This window comes from Garra rufa, chromosome 8, assembly GCF_049309525.1.
Source record: "Garra rufa chromosome 8, GarRuf1.0, whole genome shotgun sequence".
Taxonomy (NCBI): domain Eukaryota; kingdom Metazoa; phylum Chordata; class Actinopteri; order Cypriniformes; family Cyprinidae; genus Garra; species Garra rufa.
Genome location: NC_133368.1, coordinates 35,607,728 through 35,635,478, shown reverse-complemented (window position 1 = coordinate 35,635,478; position 27,751 = coordinate 35,607,728).

Genomic DNA, 27,751 nt, shown 5'->3' with positions numbered 1-27,751 from the left:
GGCATCGAGCAATGATGCAGGTTACTGCAATACGTAAGCAATAGTGGGAACCAATCAAATTGGTGTATCTGATGTAGGCGGGCCAGAGGCGAGTTAAGCTGATGATGACAGCACTGCGACGTCCAAATCATATAGTAAACTTAAAAAGATCGCTGTCGCTACAGATGAACAACAAGTTGTTTGAAACGGCTTTGGCCGCTACAATGAACGAGTTAGACTTGGCTGTCCATATAAAAGAGGAACAGAAAACGGAAAACTCGAATCGTTCCTTTGCAAGAAGGGCGTTTTTGCTGTTTTGCCGACTGGATACGCCAAGAGTTTAATCTATCAGTTCACGAGTTCACGCTTAAATATAATTAGCCAGAGAATAGTAACGTTAGTGCATGTTTGGCGTGCTGTCCGGTGAAGGGCTCCGAGCTCGGGAGTGGCCCGAACCCAGAGTACGTTACCCCCCAATAGGAGTAGCGAGAACTCGGAGTGATGAGATGGGGTGATGGAGGTTTACTGATAAACCATCGAGTGAATTGAGGTGAGTCAGCTGTATTTAAACCTATGGCGCTGATTGACTTGTGATGTTTACGCTAAGCATCTGACGCACTTCTTCTTCCGAACTTTGTTAATGAAACATCATTTAGCTCTGCTGGTAGCTAAGCGTGTATTGTTGTGATTGGTCGTGGCGTTATCCAATTGCGTGCAGTTAGAGTTTCAAATGCATGCTCGGTGCCGCCCCTCGAGTTAGGCAGTTTTCATTGCTCGATCCCAGACCCATAATCTTAATAGATTAGGGTCTGGATTTTTCCAGGCTACTTTAATCGGGCAATTCAGGACAGACCCATTTGGGCCCCACCTGCCCAAAGGGGTTTAAAGTGGGTTTGCACCCGGGATCCACATGGGGGCCAGCCAACACCCAGGAGGTCCAGGCCGCCCAGACGCCCCCCCCTGGGATGTGCCGTAACCCACCCCCGCGCCCTAGCCACACACCCGGACGCCCTGGCAGCACCCCCCCCCCCCCCAAATCATTACAATCAAAAACCTTCAAAAAAGTGTCAAAGCATGCTCAAGGTGGACAATTAACATTTTTATTCAAAAGACAAACAACAGTCTGCAATACAAAGTCTGTGCAAATTCCATATAAAATTTACATTTTACATTTCAGCTATTTCTTTTTAAGAAATACAGCACAATTACATTAAAAGAATATGGGACAGTTCCATCAAAACTTTTAATTAAATATATGTTTACCTTAAAACTATTAGAAAATATTTCCTGATAATTCACTCACCCCCATGTAATCCAAGATGTTCATATCTTTCTTTCTTTAAATCGAAAAGAAAGTAAAGTTTTTGAGGAGTAGATTTCAGGATTTTTCTCCATATAGTGGACTTCAGTGGGATTAAGGTCAAGGAAAAAGGTTTCAAAATTTCAATACAGCTTTCAAAGGGCTTTACAAGTTCCCAGTGACCATTATTCCTTGGATGGGATGATGTAGAGCCCTTTGAAGCTGCATTGACAATTAAATTTGGACCTTCAACCCATTGGCTCCCATCGAAATTTGGAGAAAAATCCTGGAATGTTTTCCTCAAAAACTTTTTCGACAGAAAAAGAGACAGACACGAGCATCTTGAATGACACAGGGGTGAGTAAATTATCAGCGGGAAATATTTGTATCAGAATTGAACTAGTCCTTTAAAACTGAATACAAAACCAATAAATCTACAAAATTGTCAAGATTAACAATTTTATTAGTTTCAGATGTAAATTTAGACTATTGAATTTTTCATTACCAGTTATTCAGAGCTCAGAGGAGAAATTGAACTAAAAATGCATTTCTATCTCATCCACATCATTTTATTTTAATCCACAATATTCTACTGACTCCCATGGGCTCCCATACTGTGTGGGTACAAAACTTCGGATTACGAAAAATAGCCACTTTTTAATGGAGCCTTAAACTGCACCCTCTAATAAGGAGCATCCTTTGGATCAGGCATTAAACTGCCCTCCTGACCTTCTGTGTTCATGAAATCTCCTTCCTCAATCATGAATTTGATCTAATTTATAGAGGTGGTAGCGCATTCTGCCAGCTGTATTGAGCCGGTCAGGTTGCGCTACTTTTCTGAAAATCTAGTTTGCTGCTTGAGGTAGATTCAGTCTGGCCAGCAGGGGGTGTAATCACCTTCCTCAATCATGAATTTGACCCCATTTATAGGGGTGGTAGCGCAATCTGCCGGCCACTTTGAGCCGGGAAGGATACGCTACCCCTCTGTTAGATCAGATCAGCTTTCTTAAGACGCTGTGAACAAGTTCAATTGTTGAATGGAGTAGCCAGAGCCTGTTTGCTTATTGAAGCTAAGCATGCTCAAGCTTGGTCAATATGTGGATGGAAGACCCTTTGTGGAAATCTAGTTTGCTGCTGGAGGTAGTTTTAGTCCAACCAGCAGGGGGTGCTCGTTTTCTGACATGTACAATGTGGTTCCAAAACTTCGGAAAGTTTTTATCAAGTGTGCATTTTATTCCGAGGGGTAGGGAAAACATTTTAAATCAGCCTCTTTTTTTAAATCAGAGTATTTTAAATCAGGGGAGGCAGTTGTTTTTTAAGAAATGGTGGGAGGCGGGAATTTTAAAAGTCAGAGACATTTTATATGAAGTTAAAGAAGGATTTTTACCCGTACAAGTGGTTATAGACGCAATGGAGGAAGCAAAGGAGGAGTACAGCAGACAGGAAGTAACTAATAAATATGAAATGATCAAGAGATCGATACCGAAAGAATGGATAGAGGGAATCAAAAATAAGGAGGACGGAGAGCAACAAAATGAAATATATGTGGGATTGGGAGAAAAACAATATGATTTTAATAAATGTCAGGTGAAAGATTTTTATAGTGTTTTTAGAGAGGGGGTCTTTAAAAAACCGGTGGTCAACAATTACTGGATGGATAAGTACAAGGGTGTGAAGGAATGTGATATTTGGGGAAACATGAAAGGGAAAATGATACAGACAAAGCTGGAAAATTTAGAGTTCTTAATTAGGCATAAAGTGATTTTTACTGACGTTATTTTAAACAAAATTGGTATGGAATCAAGTGCTGTATGTAAAGTGTGTAATGAGGAGGAGGAGGGATTTTTACATCTGTTTTTACATTGTATAAAACTGGATGATTTTAATGAGAAATGTAAGAATATGATTTTAAGGTTGAAAGGGGAGGATGGAGAGGAGATGGACTGGGGCAGGATTTTAATGTTGGGAATACAAAGAAAGAACAAGAACAAAATGGTCATCAACCTTTTGATAATGTTAATTAAGAGTGCTATATGGGAAAGGAGAGTGGTGGCAAAGAAGGAAAAATGGATAATGGATTTATGGTATGTTTTTAAAAGAAAAGTCGAAAAATATGTACAATGCCTGTTTTATTATTTTAAGCAAGAAGATCAAATGGGGTTCTTTAACAATGTTTTTACTAATGATGTATGTGTAATTTTAGATGAGAATGGAATAGATGTGCAATTTTAAAAAGTTTGGAGAATGTTTCTGTTCTTAAGTACTGTTTTGTCTCGCAACACGTGATGACGAGCTGTGATACTCCTTTTCGAGAGTGAATAACTATCTGTATGGAAAGCAATATTGTTCTGTATTGTTGATGTTCTTTATTGTTTGTAATGTCATTCATATATCTGATTAGTTTTGATTCTAAGGGATTTTTTATTACTTTATTGCTGACAATGTTAAGTATTTTTAATGTGTGTTTAATCATTTATTTTTTTAAATTTCCACTGTGAAACACATGCTTGATAATTGTATTATGAAATTTTTTCAATAAAAAAAAAAAAAAAAAAAAAAAAAAAAAAAGCTTAGTCAATATGTGGATGGGAGACCCTTTGTGGAAATCTAGTTTGCTGCTGGAGGTAGTTTTAGTTCAACCAGCAGGGCGTGCTCGTTTTCTGACGTACAATGTGGTTCCAAAACTTCGGACAGCGATAAATAGTGACTTTTTAATGAAGCCTTAAACCGGCACCCGTAAAGAGGAGCATCCGTCTGATGAGGCATCAAACTGGCCTCCTGACCTTCTGTGGTCATGAATTCCCCACCTTAATTATGACTTTGATATCATTCATTGAGGTGGTAGCGCATACTGCCAGCTATATTGAGCCGGTCAGGATGCGCTATTTTCTGAAAATCTAGTTTGCTGCTTGTGGTAGTTTCAGTCTGGCCAGCAGGGGGTGAAATCACCTTCCTCAATCATGAATTTGACCTCGTTTATAGGGGTGGTAGCGCAATCAGCCGGCCACTTTGAGCCTGGCAGGATACGCTACCCCTCTGTTAGATCAGATCAGCTTTCTTAAGTTGACCCAAGCAAGTTCAATTGTTGAATGCAGTAGTCAGAGTCTGGTTGTTCACTGAAATTAAGCCGGCTCAAGCTTGGTCAATATGTGGATGGGAGACCCTTTGTGGAAATCTAGTTTGCTGCTGGAGGTAGTTTTAGTCCAACCAGCAGAGGGGTGCTCGTTTTCTGACATGTACAATGTGTATCCAAAACTTCGGACTGTGAAAAATAGTGACTTTTTAATGAAGCCTTAAACCAGCAACCGTAAAGAGGAGCATCCGTCTGATGAGGCATCAAACTGGCCTCCTGACCTGTGGTCATGAATTCCCCACCTTAATTATGACTTTGATATCATTCATTGAGGTGGTAGTGCATACTGCCAGCTATATTGAGCCGGTCAGGATGCGCTATTTTCTGAAAATCTAGTTTGCTGCTTGTGGTAGTTTCAGTCTGACCAGCAGGGGGTGTAATCACCTTCCTCAATCATGAATTTGACCTCATTTATAGGGGTGGTAGTGAAATCTGCCAGCCACTTTGAGTCTGGCAGGATACGCTACCCCTCCGTTAGATCAGATCAGCTTTCTTAAGTTGCCCCATGCAAGTTCATTTGTTGAATGCAGTAGTCACAGTCTGGTTGCTCACTGAAGCTAAACAGGCTCAAGCTTGGTCAATATGTGTATGGGAGACCCTTTATGGAAATCTAGTTTGCTGCTGGAGGTAATTTTAGTCCAACCAGCAGGGGGTGCTCGTTTTCTGACATTTACAATGTGGTTTCAAAACTTCAGACTGCGAAAAATAGTGACTTTTTAATGAAGCCTTAAACCAGCAACCGTAAAGAGGAGCATCCGTCTGATGAGGCATCAAACTGGCCTCCTGACCTGTGGTCATGAATTCCCCACCTTAATTATGACTTTGATATCATTCATTGAGGTGGTAGCGCATACTGCCAGCTATATTGAGCCGGTCAGGATGCGCTATTTTCAGAAAATCTAGTTTGCTGCTTGTGGTAGTTTCAGTCTGACCAGCAGGGGGTGTAATCACCTTCCTCAATCATGAATTTGACCTCATTTATAGGGGTGGTAGCGCAATCTGCCGGCCACTTTGAGTCTGGCAGGATACGCTACCCCTCCGTTAGATCAGATCAGCTTTCTTAAGTTGCCCCAAGCAAGTTCAATTGTTGAATGCAGTAGTCAAGAGTCTGGTTGCTCACTGAAACTAAACAGGCTCAAGCTTGGTCAATATGTGTATGGGAGACCCTTTATGGAAATCTAGTTTGCTGCTGGAGGTAGTTTTAGTCCAACCAGCAGGGGGTGCTTGTTTTCTGACATTTACAATATGGTTCCAAAACTTCAGACTGCGAAAAATAGTGACTTTTTAATGAAGCCTTAAACCGGCAACCGTAAAGAGGAGCATCCGTCTGATGAGGCATCAAACTGGCCTCCTGACCTTCTGTGGTCATAAATTCCCCACCTTAATTATGACTTTGATATCATTCATTGAGGTGGTAGTGCATACTGCCAGCTATATTGAGCCGGTCAGGATGCCCTATTTTCTGAAAATCTAGTTTGCTGCTTGTGGTAGTTTCAGTCTGGCCAGCAGGGGGTGTAAACACCTTCCTCAATCATGAATTTGACCTCATTTATAGGGGTGGTAGCGCAATCTGCCGGCCACTTTGAGCCTGGCAGGATACGCTACCCCTCCGTTAGATCAGATCAGCTTTCTTAAGCTACCCCCAGCAAGTTCAAGTGTTGAATGCAGTAGTCAGATTCTGGTTGCTCACTGAATCTAAGCAGTCTCAAGCTTGGTCAATATGTGGATGGGAGACTCTTTGTGGAAATCTAGTTTGCTGCTGGAGGTAGTTTTAGTCCAACCAGCAGGGCGTGCTCGTTTTCAGACATGTACAATGTGGTTCCAAAACTTCGGACTGCGAAAAATGGTGACTTTTTAATGAAGCCTTAAACCGGCACCCGTAAAGAGGAGCATCCGTCTGATGAGGCATCAAACTGGCCTCCTGACCTTCTGTGGTCATAAATTCCCCACCTTAATTATGACTTTAATATCATTCATTGAGGTGGTAGTGCATACTGCCAGCTATATTGAGCCGGTCAGGATGCCCTATTTTCTGAAAATCTAGTTTGCTGCTTGTGGTAGTTTCAGTCTGGCCAGCAGGGGGTCTAAACACCTTCCTCAATCATGAATTTGACCTCATTTATAGGGGTGGTAGCGCAATCTGCCGGCCACTTTGAGCCTGGCAGGATACGCTACCCCTCCGTTAGATCAGATCAGCTTTCTTAAGTTGCCCCAAGCAAGTTCAATTGTTCAATGCAGTAGTCAGAGTCTGGTTGCTTATTGAAGCTAGGCAGGCTCAAGCTGGGTCAGTATGTGGATGGGAGACCCTTTGTGGAAATCTAGTTTGCTGCTGGAGGTAGTTTTAGTCCAACCAGCAGGGGGTGCACGTTTTCTGACATGTACAATGTGGTTCCAAAACTTCGGCCTGCGAAAAATAGTGACTTTTTAATGAAGCCTTAAACCGGCAACCGTAAAGAGGAGCATCCGTCTGATGAGGCATCAAACTGGCCTCCTGACCTTCTGTGGTCATAAATTCCCCACCTTAATTATGACTTTGATATCATTCATTGAGGTGGTAGTGCATACTGCCAGCTATATTGAGCCGGTCAGGATGCCCTATTTTCTGAAAATCTAGTTTGCTGCTTGTGGTAGTTTCAGTCTGTCCAGCAGGGGGTGTAAACACCTTCCTCAATCATGAATTTGACCTCATTTATAGGGGTGGTAGCGCAATCTGCCGGCCACTTTGAGCCTGGCAGGATACGCTACCCCTCCGTTAGATCAGATCAGCTTTCTTAAGTTGCCCTAAGCAAGTTCAAGTGTTGAATGCAGTAGTCAGAGTCTGGTTACTCACTGAAGCTAAAAAGGCTCAAGCTTAGTCAATATGTGGATTGGAGACCCTTTGTGGAAATCTAGTTTGCTGCTGGAGGTAGTTTTAGTTCAACCAGCAGGGCGTGCTCGTTTTCTGACGTACAATGTGGTTCCAAAACTTCGGACAGCGATAAATAGTGACTTTTTAATGAAGCCTTAAACCGGCACCCGTAAAGAGGAGCATCCGTCTGATGAGGCATCAAACTGGCCTCCTGACCTTCTGTGGTCATAAATTCCCCACCTTAATTATGACTTTAATATCATTCATTGAGGTGGTAGTGCATACTGCCAGCTATATTGAGCCGGTCAGGATGCCCTATTTTCTGAAAATCTAGTTTGCTGCTTGTGGTAGTTTCAGTCTGGCCAGCAGGGGGTCTAAACACCTTCCTCAATCATGAATTTGACCTCATTTATAGGGGTGGTAGCGCAATCTGCCGGCCACTTTGAGCCTGGCAGGATACGCTACCCCTCCGTTAGATCAGATCAGCTTTCTTAAGTTGCCCCAAGCAAGTTCAATTGTTCAATGCAGTAGTCAGAGTCTGGTTGCTTATTGAAGCTAGGCAGGCTCAAGCTGGGTCAGTATGTGGATGGGAGACCCTTTGTGGAAATCTAGTTTGCTGCTGGAGGTAGTTTTAGTCCAACCAGCAGGGGGTGCACGTTTTCTGACATGTACAATGTGGTTCCAAAACTTCGGCCTGCGAAAAATAGTGACTTTTTAATGAAGCCTTAAACCGGCAACCGTAAAGAGGAGCATCCGTCTGATGAGGCATCAAACTGGCCTCCTGACCTTCTGTGGTCATAAATTCCCCACCTTAATTATGACTTTGATATCATTCATTGAGGTGGTAGTGCATACTGCCAGCTATATTGAGCCGGTCAGGATGCCCTATTTTCTGAAAATCTAGTTTGCTGCTTGTGGTAGTTTCAGTCTGTCCAGCAGGGGGTGTAAACACCTTCCTCAATCATGAATTTGACCTCATTTATAGGGGTGGTAGCGCAATCTGCCGGCCACTTTGAGCCTGGCAGGATACGCTACCCCTCCGTTAGATCAGATCAGCTTTCTTAAGTTGCCCTAAGCAAGTTCAAGTGTTGAATGCAGTAGTCAGAGTCTGGTTACTCACTGAAGCTAAAAAGGCTCAAGCTTAGTCAATATGTGGATTGGAGACCCTTTGTGGAAATCTAGTTTGCTGCTGGAGGTAGTTTTAGTTCAACCAGCAGGGCGTGCTCGTTTTCTGACGTACAATGTGGTTCCAAAACTTCGGACAGCGATAAATAGTGACTTTTTAATGAAGCCTTAAACCGGCACCCGTAAAGAGGAGCATCCGTCTGATGAGGCATCAAACTGGCCTCCTGACCTGTGGTCATGAATTCCCCACCTTAATTATGACTTTGATATCATTTATTGAGGTGGTAGCGGATACTGCCAGCTATATTGAGCCGGTCAGGATGCGCTATTTTCTGAAAATCTAGTTTGCTGCTTGTGGTAGTTTCAGTCTGGCCAACAGGGGGTGAAATCACCTTCCTCAATCATGAATTTGACCTCATTTATAGGGGTGGTAGCGCATTCTGCCGGCCACTTTGAGCCGGACAGGATACGCTACCCCTCTGTTAGATCAGATCAGCTTTCTTAAGACACTGTGAACAAGTTCAATTGTTGAATGCAGTAGACAAAGTCTGGTTGCTTATTTAAGCTAAGCAAGCTCAAGCTTGGTCAGTTTGTGGATGAGAGACCCTTTGTGGAAATCTTGTTTGCTGCTGGAGGTAGTTTTAGTCGAACCGGCAGGGGGTGCTCGTTTTCTGACATGTACAATGTGGTTCCAAAACTTTGGACTGCGAAAATTAGTGACTTTTTAATGAAGCCTTAAACCGGCAACCGTAAAGAGGAGCATCCGTCTGATGAGGCATCAAACTGGCCTCCTGACCTGTGGTCATGAATTCCCCACCTTAATTATGACTTTGATATCATTTATTGAGGTGGTAGCGGATACTGCCAGCTATATTGAGCCGGTCAGGATGCGCTATTTTCTGAAAATCTAGTTTGCTGCTTGTGGTAGTTTCAGTCTGGCCAACAGGGGGTGAAATCACCTTCCTCAATCATGAATTTGACCTCATTTATAGGGGTGGTAGCGCATTCTGCCGGCCACTTTGAGCCGGACAGGATACGCTACCCCTCTGTTAGATCAGATCAGCTTTCTTAAGACACTGTGAACAAGTTCAATTGTTGAATGCAGTAGACAAAGTCTGGTTGCTTATTTAAGCTAAGCAAGCTCAAGCTTGGTCAGTTTGTGGATGAGAGACCCTTTGTGGAAATCTTGTTTGCTGCTGGAGGTAGTTTTAGTCGAACCGGCAGGGGGTGCTCGTTTTCTGACATGTACAATGTGGTTCCAAAACTTTGGACTGCGAAAATTAGTGACTTTTTAAAGAAGCCTTAAACCGGCAACCGTAAAGAGGAGCATCCGTCTGATGAGGCATCAAACTGGCCTCCTGACCTTCTGGTGTCATGAATTCCCCACCTTAATTATGACTTTGATATCATTCATTGAGGTGTTAGCGGATACTGCTAGCTATAATGAGCCGGTCAGGAAGCGCTATTTTCTGAAAATCTAGTTTGCTGATTGTGGTAGTTTCAGTCTGGCTAGCAGGGGGTGAAATCACCTTCCTCAATCATGAATTTGACCTCATTTATAGGGGTGGTAGCGCAATCTGCCGGCCACTTTGAGCCTGGCAGGATACGCTACCCCTCCGTTAGATCAGATTAGCTTTCTTAAGACGATGTGAACAAGTTCAATTATTGAATGCAGTAGCCAGAGACTGGTTGTTTATTGAAGCTAAGCAGGCTCAAGCTTGGTCAATATGTGGATGGGAGGCCCTTTGTGGAAATCTAGTTTGCTGCTGGAGGTAGGTTTAGTCCAACCAGCAGGGGGTGCTCGTTTTCTGACATGTACAATGTGGTTCCAAAACTTCGGATTACGAAAAATAGCCACCTTTTAATGGAGCCTTAAACTGCACCCTCTAAAAATGAGCATCCTTTGGATCAGGCATTAAACTGCCCTCCTGACCTTCTGTGTTCATGAAATCTCCTTCCTCATTCATGAATTTAATCTAATTTATAGAGGTGGTAGTGCATTCTGCCAGCTGTATTGCGCTACTTTTCTGAAAATCTAGTTTGCTGCTTGAGGTAGATTCAGTCTGGCCAGCGGGGGGTGATATCATCTTCCTCAATCATGAATTTGACCTCATTTATAGGGGTGGTAGCTCATTCTGCCGGCCACTTTGAGCCGGGCAGGATACGCTACCCCTCTGTTAGATCAGATCAGCTTTCTTAAGACACAGTGAACAAGTTCAATTGTTGAATGCAATAGTCAGAGTCTGGTTGCTTATTGAAGCTAAGCATGCTCAAGCTTGGTCAATATGTGGATGGGAGACCCTTTATGGAAATCTAGTTTGCTGCTGGAGGTAGTTTTAGTCCAACCAGCAGGGGGTGCTCGTTTTCCGACATGTACAATGTGGTTCCAAAACTTCGGACTGTGAAAAATAGTGACTTTTTAATGAAGCCTTAAATCGGCAACCGTAAAGTGGAGCATCCGTCTGATGAGACATCAAACTGGCCTCCTGACCTTCTGTGGTCATGAATTCCCCACCTTAATTATGACTTTGATATCATTCATTGAGTTGGTAGTGCATACTGCCAGCTATATTAAGCCGGTCAGGATGCGCTATTTTCTGAAAATCTAGTTTTTCACCTTCCTCAATCATGAATTTGACCTCATTTATAGGCGTGGTAGCGCAATCTGCCGGCCACTTTGAGCCTGGCAGGATACGCTACCCCTCCGTTAGATCAGATCAGCTTTCTTAAGTTGCCCTAAGCAAGTTCAAGTGTTGATTGCAGTAGTCAGAGTCTGGTTACTCACTGAAGCTAAGAAGGCTCAAGCTTAGTCAATATGTGGATGGGAGACCCTTTGTGGAAATCTAGTTTGCTGCTGGAGGTAGTTTTAGTTCAACCAGCAGGGCGTGCTCGTTTTCTGACGTACAATGTGGTTCCAAAACTTCGGACAGCGATAAATAGTGACTTTTTAATGAAGCCTTAAACCGGCACCCGTAAAGAGGAGCATCCGTCTAATGAGGCATCAAACTGGCCTCCTGACCTTCTGTGGTCATGAATTCCCCACCTTAATTATGACTTTGATATCATTCATTGAGGTGGTAGCGCATACTGCCAGATATATTGAGCCGGTCAGGATGCGCTATTTTCTGAAAATCTAGTTTGCTGCTTGTGGTAGTTTCAGTCTGACCAGCAGGGGGTGTAATCACCTTCCTCAATCATGAATTTGACCTCATTTATAGGGCTGGTAACGCAATCTGCCAGCCACTTTGAAACTGGCAGGATACGCTACCCCTCCGTTAGATCAGATCAGCTTTCTTAAGTTGCCCCAAGCAAGTTCAATTGTTGAATGCAGTAGTCAGAGTCTGGTTGCTCACTGAAACTAAACAGGCTCAAGCTTGGTCAATATGTGGATGGGAGTCCCTTTGTGGAAATCTAGTTTGCTGCTGGAGGTAGTTTAAGTCCAACCAGCAGGGGGTGCTCGTTTTCTGACATGTACAATGTGGTTCCAAAACTTCGGACTGCGAAAAATGGTGACTTTTTAATGAAGCCTTAAACCGGCAACCGTAAAGAGGAGCATCCGTCTGATGAGGCATCAAATTGGCCTCCTGACCTTCTGTGGTCATGAATTCCCCACCTTAATTATGACTTTGATATCATTCATTGAGGTGGTAGTGCATACTGCCAGCTATATTGAGCCGGTCAGGATGCCCTATTTTCTGAAAATCTAGTTTGCTGCTTGTGGTAGTTTCAGTCTGGCCAGCAGGGGGTGAAATCACCTTCCTCAATCATGAATTTGACCTCATTTATAGGGGTGGTAGCGCAATCTGCCGGCCACTTTGAGCCTAGCAGGATATGCTACCCCTCCGTTAGATCAGATCAGCTTTCTTAAGTTGCCCCAAGCAAGTTCAAGTTTTGAATGCAGTAGTCAGAGTCTGGTTGCTCACTGAAGCTAAGCAGGCTCAAGCTTGGTCAATATGTGTATGGGAGACCCTTTATGGAAATCTAGTTTGCTGCTGGAGGTAGTTTTAGTCCAACCAGCAGGGGGTGCTCGTTTTCTGACATGTACAATGTGGTTCCAAAACTTCAGACTGCGAAAAATAGTGACTTTTTAATGAAGCCTTAAACCGGCAACCGTAAAGAGGAGCATCCGTCTGATGAGGCATCAAACTGGCCTCCTGACCTTCTGTAGTCATAAATTCCCCACCTTAATTATGACTTTGATATCATTCATTGAGGTGGTAGTGCATACTGCCAGCTATATTGAGCCGGTCAGGATGCCCTATTTGCTGAAAATCTAGTTTGCTGCTTGTGGTAGTTTCAGTCTGGCCAGCAGGGCGTGTAAACACCTTCCTCAATCATGAATTTGACCTCATTTATAGGGGTGGTAGCGCAATCTGCCGGCCACTTTGAGCCTGGCAGGATACGCTACCCCTCCATTAGATCAGATCAGCTTTCTTAAGTTGCCCTAAGCAAGTTCAAGTGTTGAATGCAGTAGTCAGATTCTGGTTGCTCATTGAAGCTAAGAAGGCTCAAGCTTAGTCAATATGTGGATGGGAGACCCTTTGAGGAAATGTAGTTTGCTGCTGGAGGTAGTTTTAGTCCAACCAGCAGAGGGGTGCTCATTTTCTGACATGTACAATGTGGTTCCAAAACTTCGGACTGCGAAAAATAGTGACTTTTTAATGAAGCCTTAAACCGGCAACCGTAAAGAGGAGCATCCGTCTGATGAGGCATCAAATTGGCCTCCTGACCTTCTGTGGTCATGAATTCCCCACCTTAATTATGACTTTGATATCATTCATTGAGGTGGTAGTGCATACTGCCAGCTATATTGAGCCGGTCAGGATGCCCTATTTTCTGAAAATCTAGTTTGCTGCTTGTGGTAGTTTCAGTCTGGCCAGCAGGGGGTGTAAACACCTTCCTCAATCATGAATTTGACCTCATTTATAGGGGTCGTAGCGCAATCTGCCGGCCACTTTGAGCCTGGCAGGATACGCTACCCCTCCGTTAGATCAGATCAGCTTTCTTAAGTTGCCCTAAGCAAGTTCAAGTGTTGAATGCAGTAGTCAGAGTCTGGTTACTCACTGAAGCTAAGAAGGCTCAAGCTTAGTCAATATGTGGATGGGAGACCCTTTATGGAAATCTAGTTTGCTGCTGGAGGTTGTTTTAGTCCAACCAGCAGGGCGTGCTCGTTTTCAGACATGTACAATGTGGTTCCAAAACTTCGGACTGCGAAAAATGGTGACTTTTTAATGAAGCCTTAAACCGGCACCCGTAAAGAGGAGCATCCGTCTGATGAGGCATCAAACTGGCCTCCTGACCTTCTGTGGTCATAAATTCCCCACCTTAATTATGACTTTAATATCATTCATTGAGGTGGTAGTGCATACTGCCAGCTATATTGAGCCGGTCAGGATGCCCTATTTTCTGAAAATCTAGTTTGCTGCTTGTGGTAGTTTCAGTCTGGCCAGCAGGGGGTGTAAACACCTTCCTCAATCATGAATTTGACCTCATTTATAGGGGTGGTAGCGCAATCTGCCGGCCACTTTGAGCCTGGCAGGATACGCTACCCCTCCGTTAGATCAGATCAGCTTTCTTAAGACACAGTGAACAAGTTCAATTGTTGAATGCAGTAGTCAGAGTCTGGTTACTCACTGAAGCTAAGAAGGCTCAAGCTTAGTCAATATGTGGATGGGAGACCCTTTGTGGAAATCTAGTTTGCTGCTGGAGGTAGTTTTAGTTCAACCAGCAGGGCGTGCTCGTTTTCTGACGTACAATGTGGTTCCAAAACTTCGGACAGCGATAAATAGTGACTTTTTAATGAAGCCTTAAACCGGCACCCGTAAAGAGGAGCATCCGTCTAATGAGGCATCAAACTGGCCTCCTGACCTTCTGTGGTCATGAATTCCCCACCTTAATTATGACTTTGATATCATTCATTGAGGTGGTAGCGCATACTGCCAGATATATTGAGCCGGTCAGGATGCGCTATTTTCTGAAAATCTAGTTTGCTGCTTGTGGTAGTTTCAGTCTGACCAGCAGGGGGTGTAATCACCTTCCTCAATCATGAATTTGACCTCATTTATAGGGCTGGTAACGCAATCTGCCAGCCACTTTGAAACTGGCAGGATACGCTACCCCTCCGTTAGATCAGATCAGCTTTCTTAAGTTGCCCCAAGCAAGTTCAATTGTTGAATGCAGTAGTCAGAGTCTGGTTGCTCACTGAAACTAAACAGGCTCAAGCTTGGTCAATATGTGGATGGGAGTCCCTTTGTGGAAATCTAGTTTGCTGCTGGAGGTAGTTTAAGTCCAACCAGCAGGGGGTGCTCGTTTTCTGACATGTACAATGTGGTTCCAAAACTTCGGACTGCGAAAAATGGTGACTTTTTAATGAAGCCTTAAACCGGCAACCGTAAAGAGGAGCATCCGTCTGATGAGGCATCAAATTGGCCTCCTGACCTTCTGTGGTCATGAATTCCCCACCTTAATTATGACTTTGATATCATTCATTGAGGTGGTAGTGCATACTGCCAGCTATATTGAGCCGGTCAGGATGCCCTATTTTCTGAAAATCTAGTTTGCTGCTTGTGGTAGTTTCAGTCTGGCCAGCAGGGGGTGAAATCACCTTCCTCAATCATGAATTTGACCTCATTTATAGGGGTGGTAGCGCAATCTGCCGGCCACTTTGAGCCTAGCAGGATATGCTACCCCTCCGTTAGATCAGATCAGCTTTCTTAAGTTGCCCCAAGCAAGTTCAAGTTTTGAATGCAGTAGTCAGAGTCTGGTTGCTCACTGAAGCTAAGCAGGCTCAAGCTTGGTCAATATGTGTATGGGAGACCCTTTATGGAAATCTAGTTTGCTGCTGGAGGTAGTTTTAGTCCAACCAGCAGGGGGTGCTCGTTTTCTGACATGTACAATGTGGTTCCAAAACTTCAGACTGCGAAAAATAGTGACTTTTTAATGAAGCCTTAAACCGGCAACCGTAAAGAGGAGCATCCGTCTGATGAGGCATCAAACTGGCCTCCTGACCTTCTGTAGTCATAAATTCCCCACCTTAATTATGACTTTGATATCATTCATTGAGGTGGTAGTGCATACTGCCAGCTATATTGAGCCGGTCAGGATGCCCTATTTGCTGAAAATCTAGTTTGCTGCTTGTGGTAGTTTCAGTCTGGCCAGCAGGGCGTGTAAACACCTTCCTCAATCATGAATTTGACCTCATTTATAGGGGTGGTAGCGCAATCTGCCGGCCACTTTGAGCCTGGCAGGATACGCTACCCCTCCATTAGATCAGATCAGCTTTCTTAAGTTGCCCTAAGCAAGTTCAAGTGTTGAATGCAGTAGTCAGATTCTGGTTGCTCATTGAAGCTAAGAAGGCTCAAGCTTAGTCAATATGTGGATGGGAGACCCTTTGAGGAAATGTAGTTTGCTGCTGGAGGTAGTTTTAGTCCAACCAGCAGAGGGGTGCTCATTTTCTGACATGTACAATGTGGTTCCAAAACTTCGGACTGCGAAAAATAGTGACTTTTTAATGAAGCCTTAAACCGGCAACCGTAAAGAGGAGCATCCGTCTGATGAGGCATCAAATTGGCCTCCTGACCTTCTGTGGTCATGAATTCCCCACCTTAATTATGACTTTGATATCATTCATTGAGGTGGTAGTGCATACTGCCAGCTATATTGAGCCGGTCAGGATGCCCTATTTTCTGAAAATCTAGTTTGCTGCTTGTGGTAGTTTCAGTCTGGCCAGCAGGGGGTGTAAACACCTTCCTCAATCATGAATTTGACCTCATTTATAGGGGTGGTAGCGCATTCTGCCGGCCACTTTGAGCCGGACAGGATACGCTACCCCTCTGTTAGATCAGATCAGCTTTCTTAAGACACTGTGAACAAGTTCAATTGTTGAATGCAGTAGACAAAGTCTGGTTGCTTATTTAAGCTAAGCAAGCTCAAGCTTGGTCAGTTTGTGGATGAGAGACCCTTTGTGGAAATCTTGTTTGCTGCTGGAGGTAGTTTTAGTCCAACCGGCAGGGGGTGCTCGTTTTCTGACATGTACAATGTGGTTCCAAAACTTTGGACTGCGAAAATTAGTGACTTTTTAATGAAGCCTTAAACCGGCAACCGTAAAGAGGAGCATCCGTCTGATGAGGCATCAAACTGGCCTCCTGACCTTCTGGTGTCATGAATTCCCCACCTTAATTATGACTTTGATATCATTCATTGAGGTGTTAGCGGATACTGCTAGCTATAATGAGCCGGTCAGGAAGCGCTATTTTCTGAAAATCTAGTTTGCTGATTGTGGTAGTTTCAGTCTGGCTAGCAGGGGGTGAAATCACCTTCCTCAATCATGAATTTGACCTCATTTATAGGGGTGGTAGCGCAATCTGCCGGCCACTTTGAGCCTGGCAGGATACGCTACCCCTCCGTTAGATCAGATTAGCATTCTTAAGACGATGTGAACAAGTTCAATTATTGAATGCAGTAGCCAGAGACTGGTTGTTTATTGAAGCTAAGCAGGCTCAAGCTTGGTCAATATGTGGATGGGAGGCCCTTTGTGGAAATCTAGTTTGCTGCTGGAGGTAGGTTTAGTCCAACCAGCAGGGGGTGCTCGTTTTCTGACATGTACAATGTGGTTCCAAAACTTCGGATTACGAAAAATAGCCACCTTTTAATGGAGCCTTAAACTGCACCCTCTAAAAATGAGCATCCTTTGGATCAGGCATTAAACTGCCCTCCTGACCTTCTGTGTTCATGAAATCTCCTTCCTCATTCATGAATTTAATCTAATTTATAGAGGTGGTAGTGCATTCTGCCAGCTGTATTGCGCTACTTTTCTGAAAATCTAGTTTGCTGCTTGAGGTAGATTCAGTCTGGCCAGCGGGGGGTGATATCATCTTCCTCAATCATGAATTTGACCTCATTTATAGGGGTGGTAGCTCATTCTGCCGGCCACTTTGAGCCGGGCAGGATACGCTACCCCTCTGTTAGATCAGATCAGCTTTCTTAAGACACAGTGAACAAGTTCAATTGTTGAATGCAATAGTCAGAGTCTGGTTGCTTATTGAAGCTAAGCATGCTCAAGCTTGGTCAATATGTGGATGGGAGACCCTTTATGGAAATCTAGTTTGCTGCTGGAGGTAGTTTTAGTCCAACCAGCAGGGGGTGCTCGTTTTCCGACATGTACAATGTGGTTCCAAAACTTCGGACTGTGAAAAATAGTGACTTTTTAATGAAGCCTTAAATCGGCAACCGTAAAGTGGAGCATCCGTCTGATGAGACATCAAACTGGCCTCCTGACCTTCTGTGGTCATGAATTCCCCACCTTAATTATGACTTTGATATCATTCATTGAGTTGGTAGTGCATACTGCCAGCTATATTAAGCCGGTCAGGATGCGCTATTTTCTGAAAATCTAGTTTTTCACCTTCCTCAATCATGAATTTGACCTCATTTATAGGCGTGGTAGCGCAATCTGCCGGCCACTTTGAGCCTGGCAGGATACGCTACCCCTCCGTTAGATCAGATCAGCTTTCTTAAGTTGCCCTAAGCAAGTTCAAGTGTTGATTGCAGTAGTCAGAGTCTGGTTACTCACTGAAGCTAAGAAGGCTCAAGCTTAGTCAATATGTGGATGGGAGACCCTTTGTGGAAATCTAGTTTGCTGCTGGAGGTAGTTTTAGTTCAACCAGCAGGGCGTGCTCGTTTTCTGACGTACAATGTGGTTCCAAAACATCGGACAGCGATAAATAGTGACTTTTTAATGAAGCCTTAAACCGGCACCCGTAAAGAGGAGCATCCGTCTAATGAGGCATCAAACTGGCCTCCTGACCTTCTGTGGTCATGAATTCCCCACCTTAATTATGACTTTGATATCATTCATTGAGGTGGTAGCGCATACTGCCAGATATATTGAGCCGGTCAGGATGCGCTATTTTCTGAAAATCTAGTTTGCTGCTTGTGGTAGTTTCAGTCTGACCAGCAGGGGGTGTAATCACCTTCCTCAATCATGAATTTGACCTCATTTATAGGGCTGGTAACGCAATCTGCCAGCCACTTTGAAACTGGCAGGATACGCTACCCCTCCGTTAGATCAGATCAGCTTTCTTAAGTTGCCCCAAGCAAGTTCAATTGTTGAATGCAGTAGTCAGAGTCTGGTTGCTCACTGAAACTAAACAGGCTCAAGCTTGGTCAATATGTGTATGGGAGACCCTTTATGGAAATCTAGTTTGCTGCTGGAGGTAGTTTTAGTCCAACCAGCAGGGGGTGCTCGTTTTCTGACATGTACAATGTGGTTCCAAAACTTCAGACTGCGAAAAATAGTGACTTTTTAATGAAGCCTTAAACCGGCAACCGTAAAGAGGAGCATCCGTCTGATGAGGCATCAAACTGGCCTCCTGACCTTCTGTAGTCATAAATTCCCCACCTTAATTATGACTTTGATATCATTCATTGAGGTGGTAGTGCATACTGCCAGCTATATTGAGCCGGTCAGGATGCCCTATTTGCTGAAAATCTAGTTTGCTGCTTGTGGTAGTTTCAGTCTGGCCAGCAGGGCGTGTAAACACCTTCCTCAATCATGAATTTGACCTCATTTATAGGGGTGGTAGCGCAATCTGCCGGCCACTTTGAGCCTGGCAGGATACGCTACCCCTCCATTAGATCAGATCAGCTTTCTTAAGTTGCCCTAAGCAAGTTCAAGTGTTGAATGCAGTAGTCAGATTCTGGTTACTCACTGAAGCTAAGAAGGCTCAAGCTTAGTCAACATGTGGATTGGAGACCCTTTGTGGAAATCTAGTTTGCTGCTGGAGGTAGTTTTAGTTCAACCAGCAGGGCGTGCTCGTTTTCTGACGTACAATGTGGTTCCAAAACTTCGGACAGCGATAAATAGTGACTTTTTAATGAAGCCTTAAACCGGCACCCGTAAAGAGGAGCATCCGTCTGATGAGGCATCAAATTGGCCTCCTGACCTTCTGTGGTCATGAATTCCCCACCTTAATTATGACTTTGATATCATTTATTGAGGTGGTAGCGGATACTGCCAGCTATATTGAGCCGGTCAGGATGCGCTATTTTCTGAAAATCTAGTTTGCTGCTTGTGGTAGTTTCAGTCTGGCCAACAGGGGGTGAAATCACCTTCCTCAATCATGAATTTGACCTCATTTATAGGGGTGGTAGCGCAATCTGCCGGCCACTTTGAGCCTGGCAGGATACGCTACCCCTCCGTTAGATCAGATCAGCTTTCTTAAGTTACCCCCAGCAAGTTCAAGTGTTGAATGCAGTACTCAGATTCTGGTTGCTCACTGAAGCTAAGCAGTCTCAAGCTTGGTCAATATGTGGATGGGAGACTCTTTGTGGAAATCTAGTTTGCTGCTGGAGGTAGTTTTAGTCCAACCAGCAGGGCGTGCTCGTTTTCAGACATGTACAATGTGGTTCCAAAACTTCGGACTGCGAAAAATGGTGACTTTTTAATGAAGCCTTAAACCGGCACCCGTAAAGAGGAGCATCCGTCTGATGAGGCATCAAACTGGCCTCCTGACCTTCTGTGGTCATAAATTCCCCACCTTAATTATGACTTTAATATCATTCATTGAGGTGGTAGTGCATACTGCCAGCTATATTGAGCCGGTCAGGATGCCCTATTTTCTGAAAATCTAGTTTGCTGCTTGTGGTAGTTTCAGTCTGGCCAGCAGGGGGTGTAAACACCTTCCTCAATCATGAATTTGACCTCATTTATAGGGGTGGTAGCGCAATCTGCCGGCCACTTTGAGCCTGGCAGGATACGCTACCCCTCCGTTAGATCAGATCAGCTTTCTTAAGTTGCCCCAAGCAAGTTCAATTGTTGAATGCAGTAGTCAGACTCTGGTTGCTTATTGAAGCTAGGCAGGCTCAAGCTGGGTCAGTATGTGGATGGGAGACCCTTTGTGGAAATATAGTTTGCTGCTGGAGGTAGTTTTAGTCCAACCAGCAGGGGGTGCACGTTTTCTGACGTACAATGTGGTTCCAAAACTTCGGACAGCGATAAATAGTGACTTTTTAATGAAGCCTTAAACCGGCACCCGTAAAGAGGAGCATCCGTCTGATGAGGCATCAAACTGGCCTCCTGACCTGTGGTCATGAATTCCCCACCTTAATTATGACTTTGATATCATTTATTGAGGTGGTAGCGGATACTGCCAGCTATATTGAGCCGGTCAGGATGCGCTATTTTCTGAAAATCTAGTTTGCTGCTTGTGGTAGTTTCAGTCTGGCCAGCAGGGGGTGTAAACACCTTCCTCAATCATGAATTTGACCTCATTTATAGGGGTGGTAGCGCAATCAGCCAGCCACTTTGAGCCTGGCAGGATACGCTACCCCTCCATTAGATCAGATCAGCTTTCTTAAGTTGACCCAACCAAGTTCAAGTTTTGAATGCAGTAGTCAGAGTCTGGTTGCTCACTGAAGCTAAGCAGGCTCAAGCTTGGTCAATATGTGTATGAGAGACCCTTTATGGAAATCTAGTTTGCTGCTGGAGGTAGTTTTAGTCCAACCAGCAGGGGGTGCTCGTTTTCTGACATTTACAATGTGGTTCCAAAACTTCAGACAGTGATAAATAGTGACTTTTTAATGAAGCCTTAAACCGGCACCCGTAAAGAGGAGCATCCGTCTGATGAGGCATCAAACTGGCCTCCTGACCTGTGGTCATGAATTCCCCACCTTAATTATGACTTTGATATCATTTATTGAGGTGGTAGCGGATACTGCCAGCTATATTGAGCCGGTCAGGATGCGCTATTTTCTGAAAATCTAGTTTGCTGCTTGTGGTAGTTTCAGTCTGGCCAACAGGGGGTGAAATCACCTTCCTCAATCATGAATTTGACCTCATTTATAGGGGTGGTAGCGCAATCTGCCGGCCACTTTGAGCCTGGCAGGATACGCTACCCCTCCGTTAGATCAGATCAGCTTTCTTAAGTTACCCCCAGCAAGTTCAAGTGTTGAAAGCAGTAGTCAGAGTCTGGTTGCTCATTGAAGCTAAGCAGTCTCAAGCTTGGTCAATATGTGGATGGGAGACCCTTTGAGGAAATGTAGTTTGCTGCTGGAGGTAGTTTTAGTCCAACCAGCAGAGGGGTGCTCATTTTCTGACATGTACAATGTGGTTCCAAAACTTCGGACTGCGAAAAATAGTGACTTTTTAATGAAGCCTTAAACCGGCAACCGTAAAGAGGAGCATCCGTCTGATGAGGCATCAAATTGGCCTCCTGACCTTCTGTGGTCATGAATTCCCCACCTTAATTATGACTTTGATATCATTCATTGAGGTGGTAGTGCATACTGTCAGCTATATTAAGCCGGTCAGGATGCCCTATTTTCTGAAAATCTAGTTTGCTGCTTGTGGTAGTTTCAGTCTGGCCAGCAGAGGGTGTAATCAGCTTCCTCAATCATGAATTTGACCTCATTTATAGGGGTGGTAGCGCAATCTGCCGGCCACTTTGAGCCTGGCAGGATACGCTACCCCTCCGTTAGATCAGATCAGCTTTCTTAAGTTACCCCCAGCAAGTTCAAGTGTTGAATGCAGTACTCAGATTCTGGTTGCTCACTGAAGCTAAGCAGTCTCAAGCTTGGTCAATATATGGATGGGAGACTCTTTGTGGAAATCTAGTTTGCTGCTGGAGGTAGTTTTAGTCCAACCAGCAGGGCGTGCTCATTTTCAGACATGTACAATGTGGTTCCAAAACTTCGGACTGCGAAAAATGGTGACTTTTTAATGAAGCCTTAAACCGGCACCCGTAAAGAGGAGCATCCGTCTGATGAGGCATCAAACTGGCCTCCTGACCTTCTGTGGTCATAAATTCCCCACCTTAATTATGACTTTAATATCATTCATTGAGGTGGTAGTGCATACTGCCAGCTATATTGAGCCGGTCAGGATGCCCTATTTTCTGAAAATCTAGTTTGCTGCTTGTGGTAGTTTCAGTCTGGCCAGCAGGGGGTGTAAACACCTTCCTCAATCATGAATTTGACCTCATTTATAGGGGTGGTAGCGCAATCTGCCGGCCACTTTGAGCCTGGCAGGATACGCTACCCCTCCGTTAGATCAGATCAGCTTTCTTAAGTTGCCCCAAGCAAGTTCAATTGTTGAATGCAGTAGTCAGAGTCTGGTTGCTTATTGAAGCTAGGCAGGCTCAAGCTGGGTCAGTATGTGGATGGGAGACCCTTTGTGGAAATATAGTTTGCTGCTGGAGGTAGTTTTAGTCCAACCAGCAGGGGGTGCACGTTTTCTGACATGTACAATGTGGTTCCAAAACTTCGGACAGCGATAAATAGTGACTTTTTAATGAAGCCTTAAACCGGCACCCGTAAAGAGGAGCATCCGTCTGATGAGGCATCAAACTGGCCTCCTGACCTGTGGTCATGAATTCCCCACCTTAATTATGACTTTGATATCATTTATTGAGGTGGTAGCGGATACTGCCAGCTATATTGAGCCGGTCAGGATGCGCTATTTTCTGAAAATCTAGTTTGCTGCTTGTGGTAGTTTCAGTCTGGCCAGCAGGGGGTGTAAACACCTTCCTCAATCATGAATTTGACCTCATTTATAGGGGTGGTAGCGCAATCAGCCAGCCACTTTGAGCCTGGCAGGATACGCTACCCCTCCATTAGATCAGATCAGCTTTCTTAAGTTGACCCAACCAAGTTCAAGTTTTGAATGCAGTAGTCAGAGTCTGGTTGCTCACTGAAGCTAAGCAGGCTCAAGCTTGGTCAATATGTGTATGAGAGACCCTTTATGGAAATCTAGTTTGCTGCTGGAGGTAGTTTTAGTCCAACCAGCAGGGGGTGCTCGTTTTCTGACATTTACAATGTGGTTCCAAAACTTCAGACAGTGATAAATAGTGACTTTTTAATGAAGCCTTAAACCGGCACCCGTAAAGAGGAGCATCCGTCTGATGAGGCATCAAACTGGCCTCCTGACCTGTGGTCATGAATTCCCCACCTTAATTATGACTTTGATATCATTTATTGAGGTGGTAGCGGATACTGCCAGCTATATTGAGCCGGTCAGGATGCGCTATTTTCTGAAAATCTAGTTTGCTGCTTGTGGTAGTTTCAGTCTGGCCAACAGGGGGTGAAATCACCTTCCTCAATCATGAATTTGACCTCATTTATAGGGGTGGTAGCGCAATCTGCCGGCCACTTTGAGCCTGGCAGGATACGCTACCCCTCCGTTAGATCAGATCAGCTTTCTTAAGTTACCCCCAGCAAGTTCAAGTGTTGAAAGCAGTAGTCAGAGTCTGGTTGCTCATTGAAGCTAAGCAGTCTCAAGCTTGGTCAATATGTGGATGGGAGACCCTTTGAGGAAATGTAGTTTGCTGCTGGAGGTAGTTTTAGTCCAACCAGCAGAGGGGTGCTCATTTTCTGACATGTACAATGTGGTTCCAAAACTTCGGACTGCGAAAAATAGTGACTTTTTAATGAAGCCTTAAACCGGCAACCGTAAAGAGGAGCATCCGTCTGATGAGGCATCAAATTGGCCTCCTGACCTTCTGTGGTCATGAATTCCCCACCTTAATTATGACTTTGATATCATTCATTGAGGTGGTAGTGCATACTGTCAGCTATATTAAGCCGGTCAGGATGCCCTATTTTCTGAAAATCTAGTTTGCTGCTTGTGGTAGTTTCAGTCTGGCCAGCAGAGGGTGTAATCAGCTTCCTCAATCATGAATTTGACCTCATTTATAGGGGTGGTAGCGCAATCTGCCGGCCACTTTGAGCCTGGCAGGATACGCTACCCCTCCGTTAGATCAGATCAGCTTTCTTAAGTTACCCCCAGCAAGTTCAAGTGTTGAATGCAGTACTCAGATTCTGGTTGCTCACTGAAGCTAAGCAGTCTCAAGCTTGGTCAATATATGGATGGGAGACTCTTTGTGGAAATCTAGTTTGCTGCTGGAGGTAGTTTTAGTCCAACCAGCAGGGCGTGCTCATTTTCAGACATGTACAATGTGGTTCCAAAACTTCGGACTGCGAAAAATGGTGACTTTTTAATGAAGCCTTAAACCGGCACCCGTAAAGAGGAGCATCCGTCTGATGAGGCATCAAACTGGCCTCCTGACCTTCTGTGGTCATAAATTCCCCACCTTAATTATGACTTTAATATCATTCATTGAGGTGGTAGTGCATACTGCCAGCTATATTGAGCCGGTCAGGATGCCCTATTTTCTGAAAATCTAGTTTGCTGCTTGTGGTAGTTTCAGTCTGGCCAGCAGGGGGTGTAAACACCTTCCTCAATCATGAATTTGACCTCATTTATAGGGGTGGTAGCGCAATCTGCCGGCCACTTTGAGCCTGGCAGGATACGCTACCCCTCCGTTAGATCAGATCAGCTTTCTTAAGTTTCCCCAAGCAAGTTCAATTGTTGAATGCAGTAGTCAGAGTCTGGTTGCTTATTGAAGCTAGGCAGGCTCAAGCTGGGTCAGTATGTGGATGGGAGACCCTTTGTGGAAATATAGTTTGCTGCTGGAGGTAGTTTTAGTCCAACCAGCAGGGGGTGCACGTTTTCTGACATGTACAATGTGGTTCCAAAACTTCGGACTGCGAAAAATAGTGACTTTTTAATGAAGCCTTAAACCGGCAACCGTAAAGAGGAGCATCCGTCTGATGAGGCATCAAACTGGCCTCCTGACCTTCTGTGGTCATAAATTCCCTACCTTAATTATGACTTTGATATCATTCATTGAGGTGGTAGTGCATACTGCCAGCTATATTGAGCCGGTCAGGATGCCCTATTTTCTGAAAATCTAGTTTGCTGCTTGTGGTAGTTTCAGTCTGGCCAGCAGGGGGTGCAAACACCTTCCTCAATCATGAATTTGACCTCATTTATAGGGGTGGTAGCGCAATCTGCCGGCCACTTTGAGGCTGGCAGGATACGCTACCCCTCCGTTAGATCAGATCAGCTTTCTTAAGTTGCCCTAAGCAAGTTCAAGTGTTGAATGCAGTAGTCAGAGTCTGGTTACTCACTGAAGCTAAGAAGGCTCAAGCTTAGTCAATATGTGGATTGGGGACCCTTTGTGGAAATCTAGTTTGCTGCTGGAGGTAGTTTTAGTTCAACCAGCAGGGCGTGCTCGTTTTCTGACGTACAATGTGGTTCCAAAACTTCGGACAGCGATAAATAGTGACTTTTTAATGAAGCCTTAAACCGGCACCCGTAAAGAGGAGCATCCGTCTGATGAGGCATCAAACTGGCCTCCTGACCTGTGGTCATGAATTCCCCACCTTAATTATGACTTTGATATCATTTATTGAGGTGGTAGCGGATACTGCCAGCTATATTGAGCCGGTCAGAATGCGCTATTTTCAGAAAATCTAGTTTGCTGCTTGTGGTAGTTTCAGTCTGACCAGCAGGGGGTGTAATCACCTTCCTCAATCATGAATTTGACCTCATTTATAGGGGTGGTAGTGCAATCTGCCGGCCACTTTGAGTCTGGCAGGATACGCTACCCCTCCGTTAGATCAGATCAGCTTTCTTAAGTTGCCCCAAGCAAGTTCAATTGTTGAATGCAGTAGTCAGAGTCTGGTTGCTCACTGAAACTAAACAGGCTCAAGCTTGGTCAATATGTGGATGGAAGACCCTTTGTGGAAATATAGTTTGCTGCTGGAGGTAGTTTTAGTCCAACCACCAGGGCGTGCTCGTTTTCTGACATGTACAATGTGGTTCCAAAACTTCGGACTGCGAAAAATAGTGACTTTTTAATGAAGCCTTAAACCAGCAACCGTAAAGAGGAGCATCCGTCTGATGAGGCATCAAACTGGCCTCCTGACCTTCTGTGGTCATAAATTCCCCACCTTAATTATGACTTTGATATCATTCATTGAGGTGGTAGTGCATACTGCCAGCTATATTGAGCCGGTCAGGATGCCCTATTTGCTGAAAATCTAGTTTGCTGCTTGTGGTAGTTTCAGTCTGGCCAGCAGGGCGTGTAAACACCTTCCTCAATCATGAATTTGACCTCATTTATAGGGGTGGTAGCGCAATCTGCCGGCCACTTTGAGCCTGGCAGGATACGCTACCCCTCCGTTAGATCAGATCAGCTTTCTTAAGTTGCCCTAAGCAAGTTCAAGTGTTGAATGCAGTAGTCAGAGTCTGGTTGCTCACTGAAGCTAAGAAGGCTCAAGCTTAGTCAATATGTGGATTGGAGACCCTTTGAGGAAATGTAGTTTGCTGCTGGAGGTAGTTTTAGTCCAACCAGCAGAGGGGTGCTCATTTTCTGACATGTACAATGTGGTTCCAAAACTTCGGACTGCGAAAAATAGTGACTTTTTAATGAAGCCTTAAACCGGCAACCGTAAAGAGGAGCATCCGTCTGATGAGGCATCAAATTGGCCTCCTGACCTTCTGTGGTCATGAATTCCCCACCTTAATTATGACTTTGATATCATTCATTGAGGTGGTAGTGCATACTGTCAGCTATATTAAGCCGGTCAGGATGCCCTATTTTCTGAAAATCTAGTTTGCTGCTTGTGGTAGTTTCAGTCTGGCCAGCAGGGGGTGTAATCAGCTTCCTCAATCATGAATTTGACCTCATTTATAGGGGTGGTAGCGCAATCTGCCGGCCACTTTGAGCCTGGCAGGATACGCTACCCCTCCGTTAGATCAGATCAGCTTTCTTAAGTTACACCCAGCAAGTTCAAGTGTTGAATGCAGTGCTCAGATTCTGGTTGCTCACTGAAGCTAAGCAGTCTCAAGCTTGGTCAATATGTGGATGGGAGACTCTTTGTGGAAATCTAGTTTGCTGCTGGAGGTAGTTTTAGTCCAACCAGCAGGGCGTGCTCGTTTTCAGACATGTACAATGTGGTTCCAAAACTTCGGACTGCGAAAAATGGTGACTTTTTAATGAAGCCTTAAACCGGCACCCGTAAAGAGGAGCATCCGTCTGATGAGGCATCAAACTGGCCTCCTGACCTTCTGTGGTCATAAATTCCCCACCTTAATTATGACTTTGATATCATTCATTGAGGTGGTAGTGCATACTGCCAGCTATATTGAGCCGGTCAGGATGCCCTATTTGCTGAAAATCTAGTTTGCTGCTTGTGGTAGTTTCAGTCTGGCCAGCAGGGCGTGTAAACACCTTCCTCAATCATGAATTTGACCTCATTTATAGGGGTGGTAGCGCAATCTGCCGGCCACTTTGAGCCTGGCAGGATACGCTACCCCTCCGTTAGATCAGATCAGCTTTCTTAAGTTGCCCTAAGCAAGTTCAAGTGTTGAATGCAGTAGTCAGAGTCTGGTTGCTCACTGAAGCTAAGAAGGCTCAAGCTTAGTCAATATGTGGATTGGAGACCCTTTGAGGAAATGTAGTTTGCTGCTGGAGGTAGTTTTAGTCCAACCAGCAGAGGGGTGCTCATTTTCTGACATGTACAA